At 42.7% G+C, this 20,439-nt stretch overlaps 1 protein-coding gene across 5 annotated transcripts in view; it reads right to left on the minus strand.

Moving 5' to 3' along the window:
- Nucleotides 1–20,439, minus strand: part of SUGT1 (SGT1 assembly cochaperone of MIS12 kinetochore complex) — a 169,270-nt gene that overhangs the window by 19,783 nt on the left and 129,048 nt on the right. The window lies entirely within an intron of this gene.

Here is a 20,439-nt window from a genome sequence, read left to right on the forward strand (position 1 = left end):
AACCCCTCTAATTCAGTATCTGCAATATAATATAATGGGATTGTTCATATCTGTATTGTGGTTTCCGCTCTACAACACTGGGGACTCGTGTTCTGCTTGGGTGTCTTTTTCATAAAAAAAAACACAGTGCTTTCAAGAGCGTTATTTTCTCATCAAATATGATTGAATCAGTCTACGGCTGCAAATGTGAACATAGACTAAAACAAGAGTGCGCACCCTGATACATGCAATGATCCATTCAATAAAGTTTAGATGAACAGCTTCTCTTGAAGCAAACCTCCAGTTTCAGGGAATAAAGAAAATAGAAAAAAAGGAAAATCATCTCACTGAAATTGCTCTTGTATAACACTTTATCAAGGAAGAATGATAAGAGTGCAAACAAATAAGTGGGACAATCATTTTCCAATGCATTGGCAGTGAGAGAAGTAGGACTAACACTGAGTGACAAGAATAAATGCCCTATTAGCTCAGAACCAGACTGTATAGCGGCACTGGGCACGCACAATCCAGCAGCAGGAAAAGCTGTGACTAAAGTGTCTCTCAGAGAGAAAACGGAATTTACAAAAATTGTTTGGCCAAAAAACAGTGGAGTGGAGTACATTGGGAGACTCGCCAAATTTGCTGCGTATTTTAGACACTTTTTGCACTTCCTTTTGAGAGGTAAAAGGGTAAAAATATATGGCTAAGAGGATTTGTAAATTGCTTATAATATTTGATTTAAAGTATTACAACCAACAGGAAAAGTAGGGCAGCTGGGTTTATTAATATTTTTCAGAAAATTACCAGGGCAAAACTTGTTTAACCCCTTCATGACGGGAGCTTTTTTTTGTTTCGCGTTTTCGTTTTTCGCTCCCCTCCTTCCCAGAGCCATAACTTTATTTTTCCGTCAATATGGCCATGTGAGGGCTTATTTTTTGTGGGACAAGTTGTACTTTTGAACAATACCATTGGTTTTACCATGTCGTGTAACAGAAAACGGAAAAAATAATTCCAAGTGCGGTGAAATTTCAAAAAAGTGCAATCCCACACTTGTTTTTTGTTTGGCTTTTTTGCTAGCTTTACTAAATGCTAAAACTGACCTGCCATTATGATTCTTCAGGTCATTACAAGTGCATAAACACTAAACATGTCTAAGCTCTTTTTTTTATCTAAGTGGTGAAAAAAAATTCCAACGTTTGCTTACAAAAAATATAAATAAATAAAATTGCGCCATTTTCCGAGACCCGTAGCGTCTCCATTTTTCGTGATCTCAGGGGGCTTACTTTTTGCGTGCTGAACTGACGTTTTTAATGATACCATTTTTGTGCAGATGCGATCTTTTGATAGCCCGTTATTGAATTTTAATGCAGTATCGTGGTGACCAAAAAACTTAATTCTGGCGTTTTGATTTTTTTTATCGCTATGCCATTTAGCGATCAGGCTAATCCTTTTTTTTTTATATTGATAAATCGAGTGGTTCTGAAAGCGGCAATACCAAATATGTTTATGTTTGATTTTATTGTTATTATATTTTGAATGGGGCGAAAGGGGGGGTGATTTAAACTTATATATTCATACATACATATATATATATTTTTTTTACTTTTGGCATGCTTCATTAGCCTCCCCATGGGAGGCTAGAAGCTGCCACAACTTGATCGGCTCTGCTACATAGAGGCGATGCTCAGATCGCCTCTATGTAGCTGAATTGCAGACTTGCTATGAGCGCTGACCGTAGGGTCGTGCTCAGAGCAATCTGGCATCAAGAACCATAGAGGTCTCAAGGAGACCTCTGGCTGTCATGCCGACACATCGGTGACCTGCGTCACGATCACGTGACGCAGGTCACCGGTGTGCGCATTTCAGGCCCGATAGCTGGAAAGCGCTTGTTAAATGTCGCTGTTATAGTTTCACAGCAGCATTTAACTAGTTAATAGCCACGGGCGGATCGCGATTCCACCCACGGCTATTGTGGGCACATGTCATCTGTTCAAAACAACTGACCTGTCCCGGCTTTGAGGTGGGCTCACCGCCAGAGCCCACATCAAAGCAGGGGATACTGCCATCGGCGTAATAGTATGTCTGATGGCAATAAGGGGTTAAAGGGAATTTCCTCCATTACTAAGAAATCAGGGTTTGAATTGATATACAAATGAGGCCAAAGTGCTTTTGAGCCTTGGAAGCTCTTCCCAAGCCTTTGTCACACCAGCTCTATTCCCACCCAGCGCTTAATTGTCCTGCTCCACCGAGGGCTCCTTTATATGAAGGCACACAGTACGGAGGCCATCAGTCAAACGGGAATAGAGCTGGAAGGAGCAGAGGCTTGTGAAGAGCTTCAAAGCTCTTTAACCCCCCACATTCAAATGCTGATTTCTCAGTAACAGAGGAACAGACTGGCCATGTAAAGGTATTGCTGGACTTGTCTTTGAAAGGGCTACATTTGCATATACAGTATATACTAGAGCAGGGGTCCCCAACCTGTAGCTCGGGAGCCACATGTGGCTCGCGGACCCAGGAATTGTGGCTCGCGACTGTCAGCTTTGTGCATTATCTCCAGGTCTAGCAAACAGGTATGAAGAGTACATCTCAAATTAGTGAATTTCTGAGTAGCCCAGCACAGAAGATCAGATCTGGATGCACATATACTGGTCTTGGGGGTTTAGAGATGTTTTAGATACGGTACTCTGGAAGATGATACTACCTATTAGAGGAGGTTCTTGAAGATGGATGCAACAGTGTGTTGGGAGAATACTGAATTGGAGCATTGTAGGAACCTCTGGATCTCAGTGTACTGCTTTGGAGTGATTTCTGTGGAAAAGCTTTGGTTATCATTATACCTGTAATGGGAGCTTTGACATGACTTTGAGGGGGACAGAAACAGGATGTTGCTCGTGACCCCCTCTCGGAGCTGAATGTGGCTCGCGACCCTCTCTCAGTGCTGAACGTGGCTCTCAAGGTCAAAAAGGTTGGGGACCGCTGTACTAGAGTATAAGCCAACCCGAGTATAAGTCGAAACCCCTAATTTTGCCACAAAAAACTGGGAAAACTTAATGACTCGAGTATCAGCCTAGGGTGGGAAATGCAGCAGCTACCGGTAAATTTCAAAAATACAAATAGATGCCAATAAAAGTAAAATAATTGAGACATCAGGAGGTTAAGTGTTTTTGCATATCCATATTGAATCAGGAGCCCCATATAATGCTCCATACAAAATACACCCCATATAATGCTCCATAAAGCTTATGATGGGCCCCATAAGATGCGCCATACAAAATACGCCCCCATAAGATGCTTCATACAAAAATATGCCCCATATAATGCTGCCGGCTAATGAGTGTTCAGTCAGAGGGCGCACACTAACCACATCATCGCGCCCTCTGGCCTGAACGTCACAGCCAGAGGACGCGGAAGACGGAGCCTGGCGGTGGAACGGGGACAGGCGAGAATCGCAATGCTCACCCTCCCCCTTCATGCTCACCCTCCTGGCGCGGTCCCTGGCAGCTTCTCCGATGCGATAGTCTCCGGTAGCAATTCCTGTGTTCAGCGGTCACATGGTTCCGCTCATTAAAGTAATGAATATGCGCTCCACCCCTATGGGAGTGGAGTCGCATCCATATTCATTACTTTAGTGAGCAGGAATTGCTGCCAGCGCCCGGAGACCATCGCATTGTAGAAGCTGCCAGGGACCGTGCCGGGAGGGTGAGTATAATGTGACAGCTGACGCTCCCCCTCCCCCGCTGACCCCCTGGGACAATAACTCAAGTATAAGCCGAGGGGCACTTTAAGCTTAAAAAAAATGAGCTGAAAATCTCGGCTTATACTCGAGTATATACGGTAACTAGTTTTGGGGTGAAATCCTGCTAACAGCTTTACTCATCTTATTTTACAACCGGATAGCCACTGTTAACAGGAGCTGTCACAAGGTTATTCATTTTTACCATTAAAAAAAAAGTGTGCTGGCCTTTTTATTATTTTACAGTAAAACAGAATATAAATGGATCCCTTAGGCAATTAGGATTCTGGTGCCATTTGTGCCCATCATAGGACAAAACCATTTTTTGCACAGGTTTTATCTTACTGTTTCAATAATGGTAGAAAAACATAACTCTGAATGCATGTCTAAACCTAATCGTAGACCCTTAAAAGAGAATCTGTCAAGAGGACCATCCCTTCTTAACTGTCTATATGGGCATGCAGGTCATAGGAAGCTGAATAAAAGAATAGCTTGATATCTGCGATCGGATGTCTTATTCCACAGAAATCCCTGTTTTATCTTATATGTAAATGACCTCTTCCAGGCTCTGTGGAGGACGCTGCCTGGAAGAGAACTCTGCCCACAGAGCTTATTTTACATGAAGGGGAGTTACCAGTGTGAGACAAGTAACTAACACAGAACAGGAGAAATTAAGTCTTCTTGAAAACACATTTCTTGCTTCTCTTCTAACATTACAATCTTGTCTGTCTGTGAGGTGAAGCTGAGAGGAACCAGCAGATGTGTCAGGTATAATCACACACAGCTCTGCAGTGAGAACAGGAGAGCAGAGAGCGGCTATTACATGTCACACTGGTAACTCCCCATTGATGTAAAATAAGCTCTGGAGGCAAAAATCTCTCCACATATTGGGTACTGCCACGTTCTCTAAAAAGTGAATAAATTATGAGGTCCTTTTTCTCCTATTATTTCCCTTGTGGAGATTATAAATTTGATGCCAAGAAAGTAGTTTAGTGGAAAAAATGTAATGTTTTATTCACATCTAAATGTTATAGAGTTTTGTGAACCACCTGTAGATTAAAAATGGTCAATACACCCTAGATGAATCCCTGGAGAGGTCTAGTTTCCAAAATAGGGTCACTTGTGTGGGGGGTTTCTGCTGTTGTGGCATTTTAGGGGTTCTGCAAATGCAACATGTCATTCACAATCTAGTCCAGACAAAATTACGCTTTAAAAAAAATCAAATAGTGCTCCTTCCTTTTCGAGCCCTGCCATGTGCTCAAACAGCAGGTTTTTTTTTTTACCACATATGGTGTATCTACGTGTTTGGAAGAAATTGCATAACAAATTATAGGGTCAGGTTTTTTTCTATTATCCATTGTGAACTCAACACTGCCCTAAACTAATTCCTTGATGGGTCTAGTTTACAACATGAGATCACTTGTGGGGGTTTCTGCTGTTTTGGTACCTCAGGGGCTCTGCAAATTAAATATGGTGTCAGCAATCTATTCCAGTCAAATTTACATTCCTAAAAAGAAATGTTGCTTCTTCCCTTCCAAGACCTGCCGTGTGTCCAAACAGAACTTTTTGACTACATGTGGGGTATCACCACGCTTAGAAGAAAGTGTGTAACAAACTGTGTGGTCCACTTTTTTAGGTTCTCTCTTGCAAAAGTGAAACTTTTGGGGCTAAGGCTGGTTTCACACTTGCGTTTTTGTAAGCTGCGTTTTAGCGCTAAAAAACGCAAAAAAACGCATGCGTTTTGACGCGTTTTCGGCAACGCATGCGTTTTTTGACGCGTGCGTTCATTTGCAGAAATGCAACCTGTAGTAATTTCTAGCGGCGTTTTTTTGCTGTCTATGTAAACGCATGCGTTTTTAAGCACATGCGTTTGTTTGCGTTAAGAACGCATGCGTTTTTATAGAAAAACACAAGAAAACACAAAAAAAACCAAGAAAACCCTAACCATAGGGATCCAAACCCTAACCCTAAGGTTAGGATCCCTAATAACCCTAGGGATCCTAACCCTAACCCTAGGGATCCTAACCCTAACCCTTAGGGTTAGGATCCTAACCCTTAGGGTTAGGATCTCTAGGGTAACGGTTAGGGTTAGGGGTAGGGTTTGGATCCCTATGGTTAGGGTTAGGATCCCAAGGGTTATGGTTAGGGGTAGGGTTAGGATCCCAAGGGTTATGGTTAGGGGTAGGGTTAAGATCCCAAGGGTTATGGTTAGGGGTAGGGTTAGGATCCCAAGGGTTATGGTTAGGGTTAGGGGTAGGGTTTGGATCCCTATGGTTAGGGTTTGGATCCCTATGGTTAGGGTTAGGGGTAGGGTTTGGATCGCTTTATCACCTTGATGGTGGGGGGTGGCTTATCAGTGACCTGGTGACCAGGACATTCTAATAAAAAGCTACCCCTAACCCTAACCCTAGGGATCCTAACCCTAACCCTAGCTAATTCTATTAATAGTGTGTTTTCTAGTTGATTTTGATGATTGGCAGCTGTCACACACTTCTCAGCATGCGTTTCAAAAACGCAAACGCGGGAAAAAACGCATGTAAACGCGGGAAAACGCCGCGTTTTGACACGTTTTTTTTTGCCGCAAAAACTCATGCGTCTAAAAAACGCACCGTTTGCATGCGTTTTCATGCGTTTTTTTCACCACATGCGTTTTTTTAAAAAACGCTGCAGATCAAAACGCAAGTGTGAAACCAGCCTAAAGCAACATTTTCATGAAAAAAATGAACATTTTCTATATGACGACCTAATGTTATAAAATTTGGTGTTGTATCTGCAAGGTCAAAATACTCTTGAATACAATCCTTGAGGGGTGCAGTTTCCAAAATGGGGTCACTTGCGGTGGTTTTCTGCTGTTTGGGTGCCTTAGGGCAGTGCAACTGCAACATGGTGCGCACAATCTATTTCAGCTAAATTTGTGTTCCAAAATTCAAATGGTGCTCCTTCCCTTCTGAGCCTTGCCATGTGCTCAAACAGAGGTTTCTTCCCACATGTGGAATATCAGCGCGCTCAAAAGTGATAAAATTTATGGCTAAAGCAACATTTTAGAGTAAAAATTACAGGTTTTTATTTGCATTAATTCCTGTGTGGCACTTGAAGGGTCAAAGTTTTCTGATTGCAGTTTTGAAGTATTTGAGGGGTTCAGTCTTTAAATTGGTATCACTTTTGGGGAGTTTCCAATACATAGGCACAGCAAAGTCCATTTATATCTGAATAGGTCCCTAAAGTAACAGGTTTCGTAAATTAATTAAAATAATTAGAAATTGCTAGTAAACGTTTAACCCATTCTAACATCCTAATAAAATAAAATGATGTTTGAAAAATGATTTAGATGTAAAGTAGACATACAAGATATGTTATTTATTAACTATATTATACAGCATAACTAACTGGTCTGAAAATTGCTAATTTTTCACCAAAACTGTGATATTGTCACAAATAAATGCAAAACATTTTAACCTAAATTTACCACTAACAAAGTACAACGTGCACAAAAAAAGAGTCTCAGAATCAGAAGGCTGGAAAAATGTAGTTTAAACTAACAAATAAAAACAATTTTAATTTGCTTTGAAGTAGAAATAGCCATAACGTGCTTACATTTGTTGCGTTTGTCAATTCATGATTTTCAGAATATATTAGATATTCTTAGTAAAGAAAAAAAAAACATACAACATGCAGATATATTTGGTCTCCTGTTGCAGCTGGCTTCCCGTGAAGTAAAAAAAACAAAACAAACAAAAAAAAAAAACAGTGTCGATGCTGTAAATGGCAACATGAACCAATTGTAATGGCTTCGGCACCTCCAGACAAAGCAATACGTAAAACTCGTTTCGGGTGGTGGGTGACTACCCAATCTTCAGTACACCTCTCCTTTGGTAACATTCATTCTCTTTCTCTAGTGCGGTACTGGCATTTACTTACGCACTTCAGTACCCCTTTGGTTTACATGTACTCTGTGGATATTCTGATTTTATGTATATTTATTATGAATATGGTGTGCTGTGTTCGGGCTGCCTCCCTCTTTTTTTCTCAACTTCATGCAGTGCCATTTTTAGGTCTCAATAAAGATTATTCTTACATTTATGGTACTGACTCAGTCTTATACTAATATATGCGTGCGTGTATATATATATATATATATATATATATATATATATATATATATATATATATATATACACACACACACACACACACACACACACACACACACACACACACACACACACACACAGTACAGACCAAAAGTTTGGACACACCTTCTCATTTAAAGATTTTTCTGTACTTTCATGACTATGAAAATTGTACATTCACACTGAAGGCATCAAAACTATGAATTAACACATGTGGAATTATATAATTAACAAAAAAGTGTGAAACAACTGAAAATATGTCTTATATTCTAGGTTCTTCAAAGTAGCCTTTTGCTTTGATGACTGCTTTGCACACTCTTGGTATTCTCTTGATGAGATTAAAGAGGTAGTCACCGGGAATGGTCTTCCAACAATCTTGAAGGAGTTCCCAGAGATGCTTAGCACTTGTTGGCCCTTTTGCCTTCACTCTGCGGTCCAGCTCACCCCAAACCATCTCGATTGGGTTCAGGTCTGGTGAGTGTGGAGGCCAGGTCATCTGGTATAGCACGCCATCACTCTCCTTCTTGGTCAAATAGCCCTTACACAGCCTGGAGGTGTGCTTGGGGTCATTGTCCTGTTGAAAAATATAGTTCTTACCAATAACGGTATTTCTCTGAGCCCATGACGGCACCACAGAGAGAGGGGATCCGCCCACCAAGGACAGGAATCCTACAGATAAAAAGGCGGTACCTCTCTCCCGCATCAGTTGTTTACTAGAGGACGATGGGAGACTATGAATAGAGATTTGCTTTTAACATTACTTAAAGACTTAACTGAGATACCGCGTGACTATTTATACTATTAGCATAAGGCACTATATTAACGTGCACACCCAAAAAGTGAAGGGAGGGAATGTACAGGTGCCGTCATGGGCTCAGAGAAATACCGTTATCGGTAAGAACTATATTTTTCTCTGACGCCCATGACGGCACCACGGAGAGAATTGCAGAGATTTGTACATTAGGGAGGGACCACCGCTTCCAGAACCCTTTTACCAAAGGTAAGGTCCGAAGAGGAGATAAGGTCCAATCTATAGTGCCTATAGAAAGTGGACGGTGAAGACCAGGTAGCAGCTCTACATATCTGATCAATTGAGGCTCCGGCCTTCTTCGCCCAAGAGGTTGCTACTGCTCTTGTTGAGTGCGCCTTGATATTTCCCGGGACGGGTACGCCACTCGATGAGTATGACAGGCTGATGGCCTCTGTGATCCATCTTGCCAGGGTGCCCTTAGATGCGTTCTTCCCCTTCCGGGGACCCTGAAAGCATACAAAAAGAGAGGCATCCTCCCTACTCTCCCTAGTGGCTTCTATGTAATGCATCAGGCATCTCCTCACATCCAATGTATGTAATGACTCTTCCTCCTTGTTTTTAGGATTAGGACAAAAGGAGGGAAGAGATATTTCTTGCGTCCTATGGAAACGGGATGCTACTTTTGGGAGATATGCCGGATCAGTTTTTAGGATGACCCTGTCATCGAGGAATTGCGTGAAAGGGGGGTTAGCGGATAGGGCCTGAATGTCACTGACCCTACGTGCAAAAGTGAGAGCGACAAGCAAGGAAGTTTTAAGGGATAAGATTTTAATTGGAGCATCCACTAAGGGTTCAAAGGGAGGTTTAGACAATGCTCTAAGGACCAAATTTAAATCCCACTGAGGGGTAATCTTCACAGGGAGAGGCCTTGATCTACCGGCTGCTTTGATGAATCTAGAAATCCATCGATTTCCTGCCAAATCATAGTTAAATAAAGCTCCTAAAGCTGCTACATGGACTTTCAGGGTGCTTGTGGCCAGACCAATCTCTAATCCATTCTGCAGAAACTCAAGTATGGCTTTAAGAGGGACGCCCTCCTCTATTTTGGCACCTGAGGTTGAAAGGAATTTCTTCCATACTTTCCCATATTGTTTGGCTGTAACGGGTTTTCTGCTCTGTAGCAGTGTAGATACCAGCCCCGGAGAAAACCCCCTGTTTTCTAGTAACTCCCTTTCAAATGCCAGGCTGTCAAGTGTAAACTTGCCACCTGCGGATGATGAACTGGGCCCTGGGAGAGGAGGTTTGGGAGGTCCGGTAGTACCCATGGATCGGAGATGGACATCCTCATCATCCAGGAAAACCAAGGCCTCTTCAGCCAGAATGGGGCTATTAAGATTATGTGAGCCCCGTCCTCCCGAATCTTCCTCAGCACTGCCGGAATCAGAGCAATAGGGGGAAAGGCATATGCTAGTTGATGGTACCAGGGAATCAGGAACGCATCTAGTGAAACAGGGCTCCCCAATGGCGTTACTGAGCAAAAGGTGTCCACTTTTTTGTTCAGATGGTTTGCAAAAAGGTCTATGTTTGGTACGTCCCACTTTACTGAGATCTGAGTGAACACTGATTGATTTAGCTCCCATTCCCCCTGTTTCAAGCGAGAACGACTTAGGTAATCTGCTCTGTAGTTGTCCACCCCCTTTATATGAAGGCCTGATAGGGATTGAAGGTTGCTCTCTGCTATGTGGAAGATTGATTTGGTCATCTCCATCAGACTCCGAGAACGGGTACCCCCCTGGTGATTTAGATACGCTATCACCACTTTGCTGTCTGACATAACTCGGACGTAGTGGGACCGAAGGGAATCCAGGAACTCCAATAGTGCAAACTTGACTGCTAGTAGTTCCTTCATATTGGAGGATACTTTTTTCAGATATGGTGGCCAAGCCCCCTGAGCTAACAGGTCGTTCAGGTGTGCCCCCCACCCGCTGGGACTCGCATCTGTTGTTACTATCTGTGAGACTGGAGTTACCCACGGAACTCCTTGAGAAAGATTGTCTTGCGATGTCCACCAATCTAGTGACCGAATCGTGTTTGGAGATAAATTGAGCCAACTTTCTAAATTCCCTTTTAGAGAGACGTCTTCTGACAAGATTTGCCATTGAAAGTCCCTTGAATGTAGTTGAGCCCATTGGACTGCAGGCCGTCATGGATCCCAAGAGGGACATCGCTTGGCGGAGGGGGTGTCTCGCCTTCTGGATACTAGTCTTATGATGTTTTGAATTTTTCCCCCTGGAAGACGGCATTCTTGTTTTATAGAGTCCAGAGTAAGCCCCAGGTACTCCTGGATTTGGCACGGTAACAACCTGGATTTTTTTTAAGTTCACTAACCAGCCCAGTTTTTCCAGTGAATGCCTGATCGTCTGTAGCTGTTTTTCACAGTGTTGTGGAGAGGAACCGATTATCAAAAAATCGAGGTATGGCACTATCAGGGTATCTTGCTCCCTCAGATGAGCCATTACCTCTGCAACTAATTTTGTGAAGACTCGTGGGGCTATAGCCTGCCCGAAGGGGAGGGCTAAGAATTGAAAATGGTATATCACCCCCCCTGATGTAGACTGCTATCCTGAGGAATTTTTGGTGATCTTTGTGGATAGGGACGTGATAGTAGGCATCCTTCAGATCCAGGACTGCCATGAAACACAGTGGAAACAACATTTTTATCGAGGTTTTTATTGTTTCCATTTTGAATGACTGGACTTCCAGGAATTTGTTTAGACTTTTCAGATTTATGATAGTCCTGAAAGATCCGTCCGGTTTCTTCCTCAGGAACAGAGGGGAGTAATATCCTTGCCCTTTTTCTTGTAGGGGGACTTCCATGAGAACCCCTTTGCTCACTAGTCCCATGACTTCTTTTTCTAATGCTAGTTGTTCTTCCTCCGAAGACCTTAGCGATGTCGTCACGAAAGAGGGACGAGGGTTTTTTTGAAATTTCACCTTCAGTCCTGATTTTATTATATTCAAAACTCAAGGACTGCTGGTAATTTTCTCCCAGGCTGAGAGGAAGAGGAACAGTCTCCCCCCCCCCCCACCTGGGGCAAGCATTCATTGGGCGGGTTTTTTGTTGTCGTTAGGGTTCTTATTGAATATGAAACCCTTGTTTTTGTTACGCTTGTCTTCCCACCTATCTTGGTTTTTTCCCGGCTTCCTTTGGAAGAACCTCTTGCTCCGAAAGGGCCTCCTGTATGAAGGGAAACCAAGGGAGGGAAATGATTTCTTTTTATCACCCGCTTTCTCTAAGATATCATCTAGAGTGGGCCCTAATAGGAATTCTCCTTCACAGGGGATGGTACACAATTTAGACTTTGTCTGGAGATCTCCCGGCCAACATTTTAGCCAAAGGGCTCGTCTTGCGGCATTAGAAAAAACCGCTGATCTAGCAGATAGTCTGATTGAATCGTCCGAAGCATCTGCTAAGAAGGCAGCAGCTCCACGCATAATTGGTGAAGTATTTAAGATTGAGTCACGAGATGACCTATTTTTGAGCTGGCTTTCTAATTGGTCTAACCATATCATTAGGGAGCGGGATGTACATGCGGCAGCGACTGCCGGTTTAAGGCCTCCACCAGCTGCCTCCCATGAACCTTTGAGGAAGGCATCTGCCTTCTTGTCCATCGGGTCTTTTAAGACCCCCATGTCCTCAAATGGAAGGGCATATTTTTTGGATGCCTTAGTGATGGCCACATCTAGCTTAGGCGCCTTATCCCAGAAGGAACAAAATTGGTCATCGAACGGATATTTCCTTTTTGGCGTAATGTCTTTCTTATAGGTTTTTTCCACTCTTTCTTAATTAAAGCCTGGATTTTTTCATTAAGGGGAAAGGCCCTTCTCTTTTTTTGGTCGAGACCCCTGAACATTATGTCCTGAACTAATCTTTTTGGGTGAGGGTCTGTCAGCCCCATAGAGCTCCTAACGGCTTTAACAAGACTGTCCGTTTCCTCTAAAGGAAAGCAATTACGATCTCCTGAGGAAGATGAAGATGATGATGAAGACGAATCCATATCTTCCCCTGAATCACCGGACTCAGGAGACGGCGATCTGTGCTTGGTCTTCCTTCGCTTTTTTCCCCCTTTAAGAGATCTAAAGGTCTCTTCTACCTGGACCTTGATCAGGTTTTTAAGGTCCGCTGCGAACCCGGGAAGGCCTTCTGACACTGTCTGCTGAATACAAACACTGCAAAGTCTCTTTTCCCACGAAGGTGGAAGATCCTCTCTACACAGGGCACATATCTTATGCTTAGATTTGCCTGTGCTTTTCTTCCCCTATAGTAAGAAAACACAAAGATAGGCCCTCACTATCACTAACTTTCACGGAGATCACTTACCACCTTATGGACCCATAAATACCGGTTGGGGATGATCCATGTCTTATTGGTTAATCCCTTGAGCCAGACGTTATACTGGACTCCTTGCTGTGCAGCGATCCAGAACGCCCTTTGCCGGTAGTGTTCTGGTGTCCTTTCTGGGGTCGTCGCTTCTGCTGCTGTGGCGGTGGGGATGCCCTGGACAGGGGGGATGCCTGCTCTGCGTCGCTCATGGCTGGTGAGCGCTGGCCAGTCTCCATTGGAAGCGTTTGCACCCAGGTGTGCTTGTGTTCAAATATCGGTGGATGGCGCCATTTTTCCTGCCCACGCATGCGCAGCTGCCCTGCAACATCGCGCACAAAATCCCGCACTTGCGCAGTTTGCCTAGAGCCTGCGGGTGCGCAGAAGCGAGAACCCCGATGCGCGTGCGCAGTACTTCAGCAAGCCGCGCGTGCGCAGAGTCCCCGCGCTGCTTCAAATCTCGATCGATCTCGCGCGTGCGCAGATGGGACCAAGATGGCGCCGCGCATCACCGCATGTTGCTGGATTCCTGGAACCCCGGGAACTACAGCCTGCAGACTTACGCTAGAGGAGCAAGATGTCGGCTCCTATCCACAGAGGGACCCCCCTTGGATACTGCTGCTGCTGGTGAGTCTTACCTAGAGAGGTGGCAGAGATAAAGCCACCTCTCTCCGCGCACCCTAGAGGCCCACTAGCCCCAGTGGTGGCGCTTCGGGTCACCACACCAGCCGAGACAGGGGGACCCCCGCTGCCTGAATCGAGCCGATTGGCCCCAGAATCTTACGACGAATCTTTCTTCTGAGGTGAATCTGTAGGTCTCCCATCAAGGACAGGAAACCAACTGATGCGGGAGGTACCGCCTTTTTATCTGTAGGTTTCCTGTCCTTGGTGGGCGGATCCCCTCTCTCCGTGGTGCCGTCACGGGCGTCAGAGAAAAATAAATGATGGTCTAACTAAACTCAAACCGGATGGAATAGCATGCCGCTGCAAGATGCTGTGGTAGCCATGCTGGTTCAGTATGCCTTCAATTTTGAATAAAAACCCAAACAGTGTCACCAGCAAAGCACCCCCACACCATCACACCTCCTCCTCCATGCTTCACGGTGGGAACCAGGCATGTAGAGTCCATCCGTTCACCTTTTCTGTGTAGAACAAAGACATGGTGGTTGGAATCAAAGATCTCAAATTTAGACTCATCAGACCAAAGCACAGATTTCCACTGGTCTAATGTCCATTCCTTGTGTTCTTTAGCCCAAACAAGTCTCTTCTGCCTGTTGCCTGTCCTTAGCAGTGGTTTCCTAGCAGCTATTTTACCATGAAGGCCTGCTGCACAAAGTCTCCTCTTAACAGTTGTTGTAGAGATGTGTCTGCTGCTAGAACTCTGTGTGGCATTGACCTTTGACCTGGTCTCTAATCTGAGCTGCTGTTAACTTGCATTTTCTGAGGCTGGTGACTCGGATAAACTTATTCTCAGAGCAGAGGTGACTCTTGGTCTTCCTTTCCTGGGGCAGTCCTCATGTGAGCCAGTTTCTTTGTAGCACTTGATGGCTTTTGCAACTGCACTTGGGGACACTTTCAAAGTTTTCCCAATTTTCCGGACTGACTGACCTTCATTTCTTAAAGTAATGATGGCCACTCATTTTTCTTTACTTAGCGGCTTTTTTCTTGCCATAATACAAATTCTAACATTCTATTCAGTAGGACTATCAGCTGTGTATCCACCAGACTTTTGCGCAACACAACTGATGGTCCCAACCCCATTTATAAGGCAAGAAATCCCACTTATTAAACCTGACAGGGCACACCTGTGAAGTGAAAACCATTTCCGGTGACTACCTCTTGAAGCTCATCAAGAGAATGCCAAGAGTGTGCAAAGCGGTCATTAAAGCAAAGCAAGAGGTGGCTAATTTGAAGAACCTAGAATATAAGACATATTTTCAGTTGTTTCACACTTTTCTGTTAAGTATATAATTTCAAATGTGTTAATTCACAGTTTTGATGCCTTCAGTGTGAATGTACAATTTTCATAGCACTGAAAATACAGAAATATGTTTAAATCAGAAGGCGTGTCCAAACTTTTGGTCTGTAATATATATATATATATATATATACATATATATATATATATATATATATATATATATATATATATATATATATATATATACACACATATATATATACACACACATATATATATATACATACATACAGATAGTTATAGTATTTTCTTCTTACTTTTTTTGCATTAATTGTATTTTATAGATGTTAGTTCTGTAGGTGTTGTAGAAGACATAACTGTTAAAAAGTTTTATTATGATTGTATGCGAGACCAACCACACCAACCAGAGACATGGATAGCCAAAAAGTGTATCTCAAGCAGAAAATCAGCTAAAAAATGTCTTTATTGGGTAGAGATGGCAGTTTATAACATAATTAATAAAATATGTACGCATATCAGGACAGGGTTACAAATATGTAAATATATTAAAAACTATATCAGATATAAAGTGGTAGACCCAAATATAATATTTTACAGTTATATTCCCTATCAGTGCATACCAAAAAAATCAAAAGCTTAGAATATAAAATAAATAATAGATGATGAACAAAATCAATGAGGATAATATATGTGCAATTAATATTACTAAATCACTATGCTAGAATTGCAAACTGATAATTACAATAATGTGCCAAAACAATGTGCACAGTGCAAAGCAAAAAGAACCGTGCAAAAACCAGGAAAAACCACAGACCATTATGGTCTCAAATGATGCAAATCTGTAATTTATAAAGTGCAAAGGTGCAATAGGGACAGCGCTGAAAATATGTATTTTTTTGCCTTTTGAAATCTTTTATTGTTCGTGTTGTGTCTGTGTTTTAACTCATATGATTGTATGTACATACTGTTGCATCATTCTGTGGATTGCTGCTTTTTGAAGTGGTTTGGGGGTTTAAAAGAAAAAATTATGACTTGAATGAATGACAAAAAAACGTGGCATTTACCTCAAACAGTACAGTGTATGACTATGTGAAATGAATGAAGTGGAAGATATCAAAAGTCTTGGAAATTACTAATAATTTCCAAATTTCAGGCACATCAGAACCATCACAGCATTCTTCTTTCCAGTGTCACGTTTCCCATACTTAAGACCTGATATGTATATCTTGGACCAGGTCTACGCTGTTCATATGATAGTGACTCTCAGACAAGTTGGTTGACGAAAAAAACATTTGCATGATTTGAAGTTGCGATTCAGCAATAACGACACAGCCATCTGGTTGCATACGAGTCACCCGTAGTTTGCTTTGAAGGAGGATACGTTGTAACCTTCAGTCCAACAGCATTTGATTGTTATGTAACATTCAAGGAAAAGGTTACGAGTCGATAATCATTAGATGCAAGATTGCAAAGCAACATAGCGATTTCCATGTCATCCGAGTCTTGGCCTGCAGCTTACTACTTGGAATATAACCACCCTGTTATTTTGTCCTCTGCTATTCCTCCTGAAATTGACAACATGGCCGAGTAGGGGAGTGACGTGTAGGAAAAATAACAGGCGACACAACCCAAGAAAATATATGATAGTTTTTTGCTAATGCAGCATGCTTTGGTTATTGCATTTTTTACAATGAACTCCCCTACAGAAGCACTGTGGGTGACGGTTTGGGCCGTTTTGGGTGTGGACACTGACATACGGTGCAAAATATCAATGAAAAATTTTATTGCAATTGCACAAAGTCTGCCACATATACGTACCTTAATGCTATGTTCACACATTGCATCTTTGCTGCTGTTTTTCCCTGAGGCAAAAACTTGCTCTCTTGGCAGTAAAAAAGCTGTTTACAAAAAAGTTTTGCTGAGTTTTTGCTACATTTTTATTGCTGCATTTTTGTTGTCTCTTGTGCATGTTGATAAAGTTTAGTGGCCCAAAAAAGCATGATTTAGCTTCCTTAGGCTATGTTCACACGCTGCGGGTTTTGCTGCGGACCCGCAGCTGTTTTGCAGCTGCGGGTCCGCATCCTTTTTCCATGTAGGTTACAGTACAATGTAACCTAATGGAAAACAAAACCCGCTGTGCCGACGATCCTTTTTTTCTGTGAAAAATCCGCGCGGATTTTCTGCAGAAAAAAAGAAGGAGCATGTCACTTCTTGGTGCAGAATCGCAGCGATTCTGCACCCATAGAAATGCATTGATCCGCTCACTTCCCGCATGGGGCTGTGCCCACGTTGCGGGAAGTTAAGCGGATAATGTGCCGCTGGTACCCGGGGTGGAGGAGAGGAGACTCTCCTCCAGGCCCTGGGAACCATATTTGGGTGTAAAAAAAAAGAATTAAAATAAAAAATCATGCTATACTCACCTCTCTGCGCTGCCCGCGGCGTCCGGTCTCAGTTGCTGTGCCGAACAGGACCTGTGGTGACGTCGCGGTCACATGACCGTGATGACGCCGCGGTCACATGACCGTGACGTCACGAAGGTCCTTGTCGGCACAGCTGCTTGCAGCGCCGGGGAGATCGCGACGTCAGAGGGTGAGTATAGCCAATTTTTATTATTTTTTACATTACTATTGATGCTGCATATTGCTGCATATGCAGCATCAATAGTACAGCAGTAATCCCGCAGCGGAAACCGCGGAACAAACCGCGATAAATCTGCAGGGATAACCGCAGCGGTTTTGCCCTGCAGATTTTCAATTCCGCTGCGGGATTAACCCGCAGAGGAACCCGCAGCGTGTGAACGTGGCCTTAGGTTTCTGCAGCAAACACTGATACCTGCTTTTTTTTTGCTGCTTGTTTACACTTACCCTTTGTTTCCCATTGGTGAAAAAAACACTGTAAAAATGCAGCAAATACCCTGAAAGAAGTGACATGCTGCAGTTTACATAAAAGCAGCAGTTTCTCAAATCATTAAAGAAAATAAAACCAACACGTGTGTATGAGATTTGTGGAATCTAATAGGCTTTGCTGGTACTGTAAAACACAGCTTCAAATTTACGTTAAAAAAGGTGTGAACATAGCCTTAGGGTAGGTGCCCATGATCAGGAATTGCTGCGGTTTTGTGTCAAAACTATGGCGGCCAGATGTTACAGAGTGCGTGCAAGTGGGCCTGTGAATCACCGGTGGAGTCGGACACGCGGCGCGTCTTTCAGGACTGCAGCATGTCAATTTCTCTTGCGGAGACGCCACTCCGAAAATACTCTGCGTCCAAAGCGCTACTACTTCTGGATCATGGGAACGTAGCCTTAAAGCAATTTTTCCCTGTGTATTGAGATAAACATGTTACTTTTCAGTCTCCGTTACCTTATACCCAATGATGAGAACTAACCAGAGGTAAACTGCTTCCCGACCTGTCAGACCAGTGCAGGATTGGATGGCATTTCTATGAGCATCAGTTTCCTATTACAAATGCCTGACATTTTAATCTGCCCAATAAAAATATGTGTATTTCCCAGAGCACACACTTAGCGTGTGTAAGACAGCCTGTGCTGAAGACTCGTTCAGAATAATTTCCTGTTTTGGTTCTGGAGATCTATGAATGGCACATACACAGGATAGTTAGGGCCAGCAATACCTAGGGAGCCCTGCAGACCTTCCAACAAGCTGCCTTTTGTATACAAACACAGCCAGCAGCAGCACCCAAGCCCGGGAAGGACTGCTCTGGACTGTCTCCTTGTGAGATCACTGGGCAGTAAGTCACCTCTACCCATTCCAGCTCAGCACCATCAATACTGCGCTCCTGTCCTATATTCTGGAGCGTACATGGAGGCAACAACATAGCAAAAGCTCCTTTATCAAGAACGAGCCATCACAAACTAATTTCTCCGTGTGCGTTCATTACCAAGACAGATCAAAGGACCTGATATTTCGGGAGAGAAATGTTTATTAACAACTACAAAGGCTAGATGGAGGATGAAGGATGCTGTCTGATTTCATGCTTCACTTAAAACCTCTTTCAAATTAGATTTTAGATATTAATATTTTTATCTTATTAATAAATATTGCTGAAAATATATGTATGAAAGCAGCAAACAGTGCAGCTATGACATCTTGTCATATAGACAGTCAAGAATATATAAAGTTTATAAAATATGTTAAGGGAAAATTGCAATTATTCTTCTTCTAGCAGCTTGTAGCTCCCACTCCCTCCATAGTCCATGTAAATATTCAGCAATCGCTCCAACAGACAGAGGCTTCAGCTACAGTACATGGTACACAGGAGAGATGGGGGGCTGCAGCTGCAGTTTATTGCCGGGGTCTGTGAGACTGCATGCAATGGTGGAAACGGCAGCTTGGCTCAGAGTACACAGTGTACAAAGAGTCCACTATGGGCACAACATAAGAGCGGGATAATGCACATATACAGAATCCAGACACACTAGAGCCACTAGATCCGCATATGCTTGCGTGTTTTGCCATGCTGGTGAATGTTATTGTACTTCATGAGTTGCCTCACTTTCACTCTCAGTTATTTTTTTTATATTTTTTTTTTACAGGTGACTGTGAGATCAAGTCTTTCAAGGGGTGTACCCCCAAGACCTCGCACCCATGCTTTTTTAAGAAGCCCTTAACAATAAAGTTTGTAAGTGTGTTTATACACAGCCATTTTTCTGAAATTTCGCAAAGCCATAAACAAAAATAAAAGAGAACTCATCACAGGTGAACTTAGATTGTGCACTTGTCTAAAAGAGTTTTTTTTTTTAAGAGCAAGACTTCAGAAAACTAGCATTTTTTTCCTGAATTTTTTTTATTTATTTATTTATTTTTTTATCAGCACAGGTTTTTTTCAGCGTTTTTACATTTTTTTTTGCGTGTTTTAAAGATTTTTAATTTTAATATTTTTAATTCCATTCAACACTGAAGAAACTGCTCACAGTTTTTCAAGCAAGGACGCTGCCAAAACACAAATCAAAGCAAAGATGCAAAGCGGCTAAAAGAAGAGCTGAAGACTGAACATATGCACAGCAATATAAAAACAACTTGCTGTGCATATGTTCAGTCTTCAGCTCTTCTTTTAGCCGCTTTGCATCTTTGCTTTGATTTGTGTTTTGGCAGCGTCCTTGCTTGATTTTTTCATTGTTTTTTACATTCACTCAGAGCTTTCTCAGGTGGGTGCAAGTACCCTTACTTTTCAGGATATTCCTTGTAGTCACCTTCCGCCCTACTCTCCCAAACAAAATATATATATACACACACACACACACACACACACACACAGTACAGACCAAAAGGTTGGACACACCTTCATTTAAAGATTTTTCTGTATTTTCAGTACTATGAAAATTGTACATTCACACTGAAGGCATCAAAACTATGAATTAACATGTGGAATTATACACTTAATAAAAAAGTGTGAAACCACTGAAAATATGTCTTATATTCTAGGTTCTTCAAAGTAGCCACCTTTTGCTTTGCTGACTGCATTGCACACTCATGGCATTCTCTTGATGAGCTTCAAGAGGTAGT

Source organism: Ranitomeya variabilis, chromosome 3, assembly GCF_051348905.1.
Source record: "Ranitomeya variabilis isolate aRanVar5 chromosome 3, aRanVar5.hap1, whole genome shotgun sequence".
Taxonomy (NCBI): Eukaryota; Metazoa; Chordata; class Amphibia; order Anura; family Dendrobatidae; genus Ranitomeya; species Ranitomeya variabilis.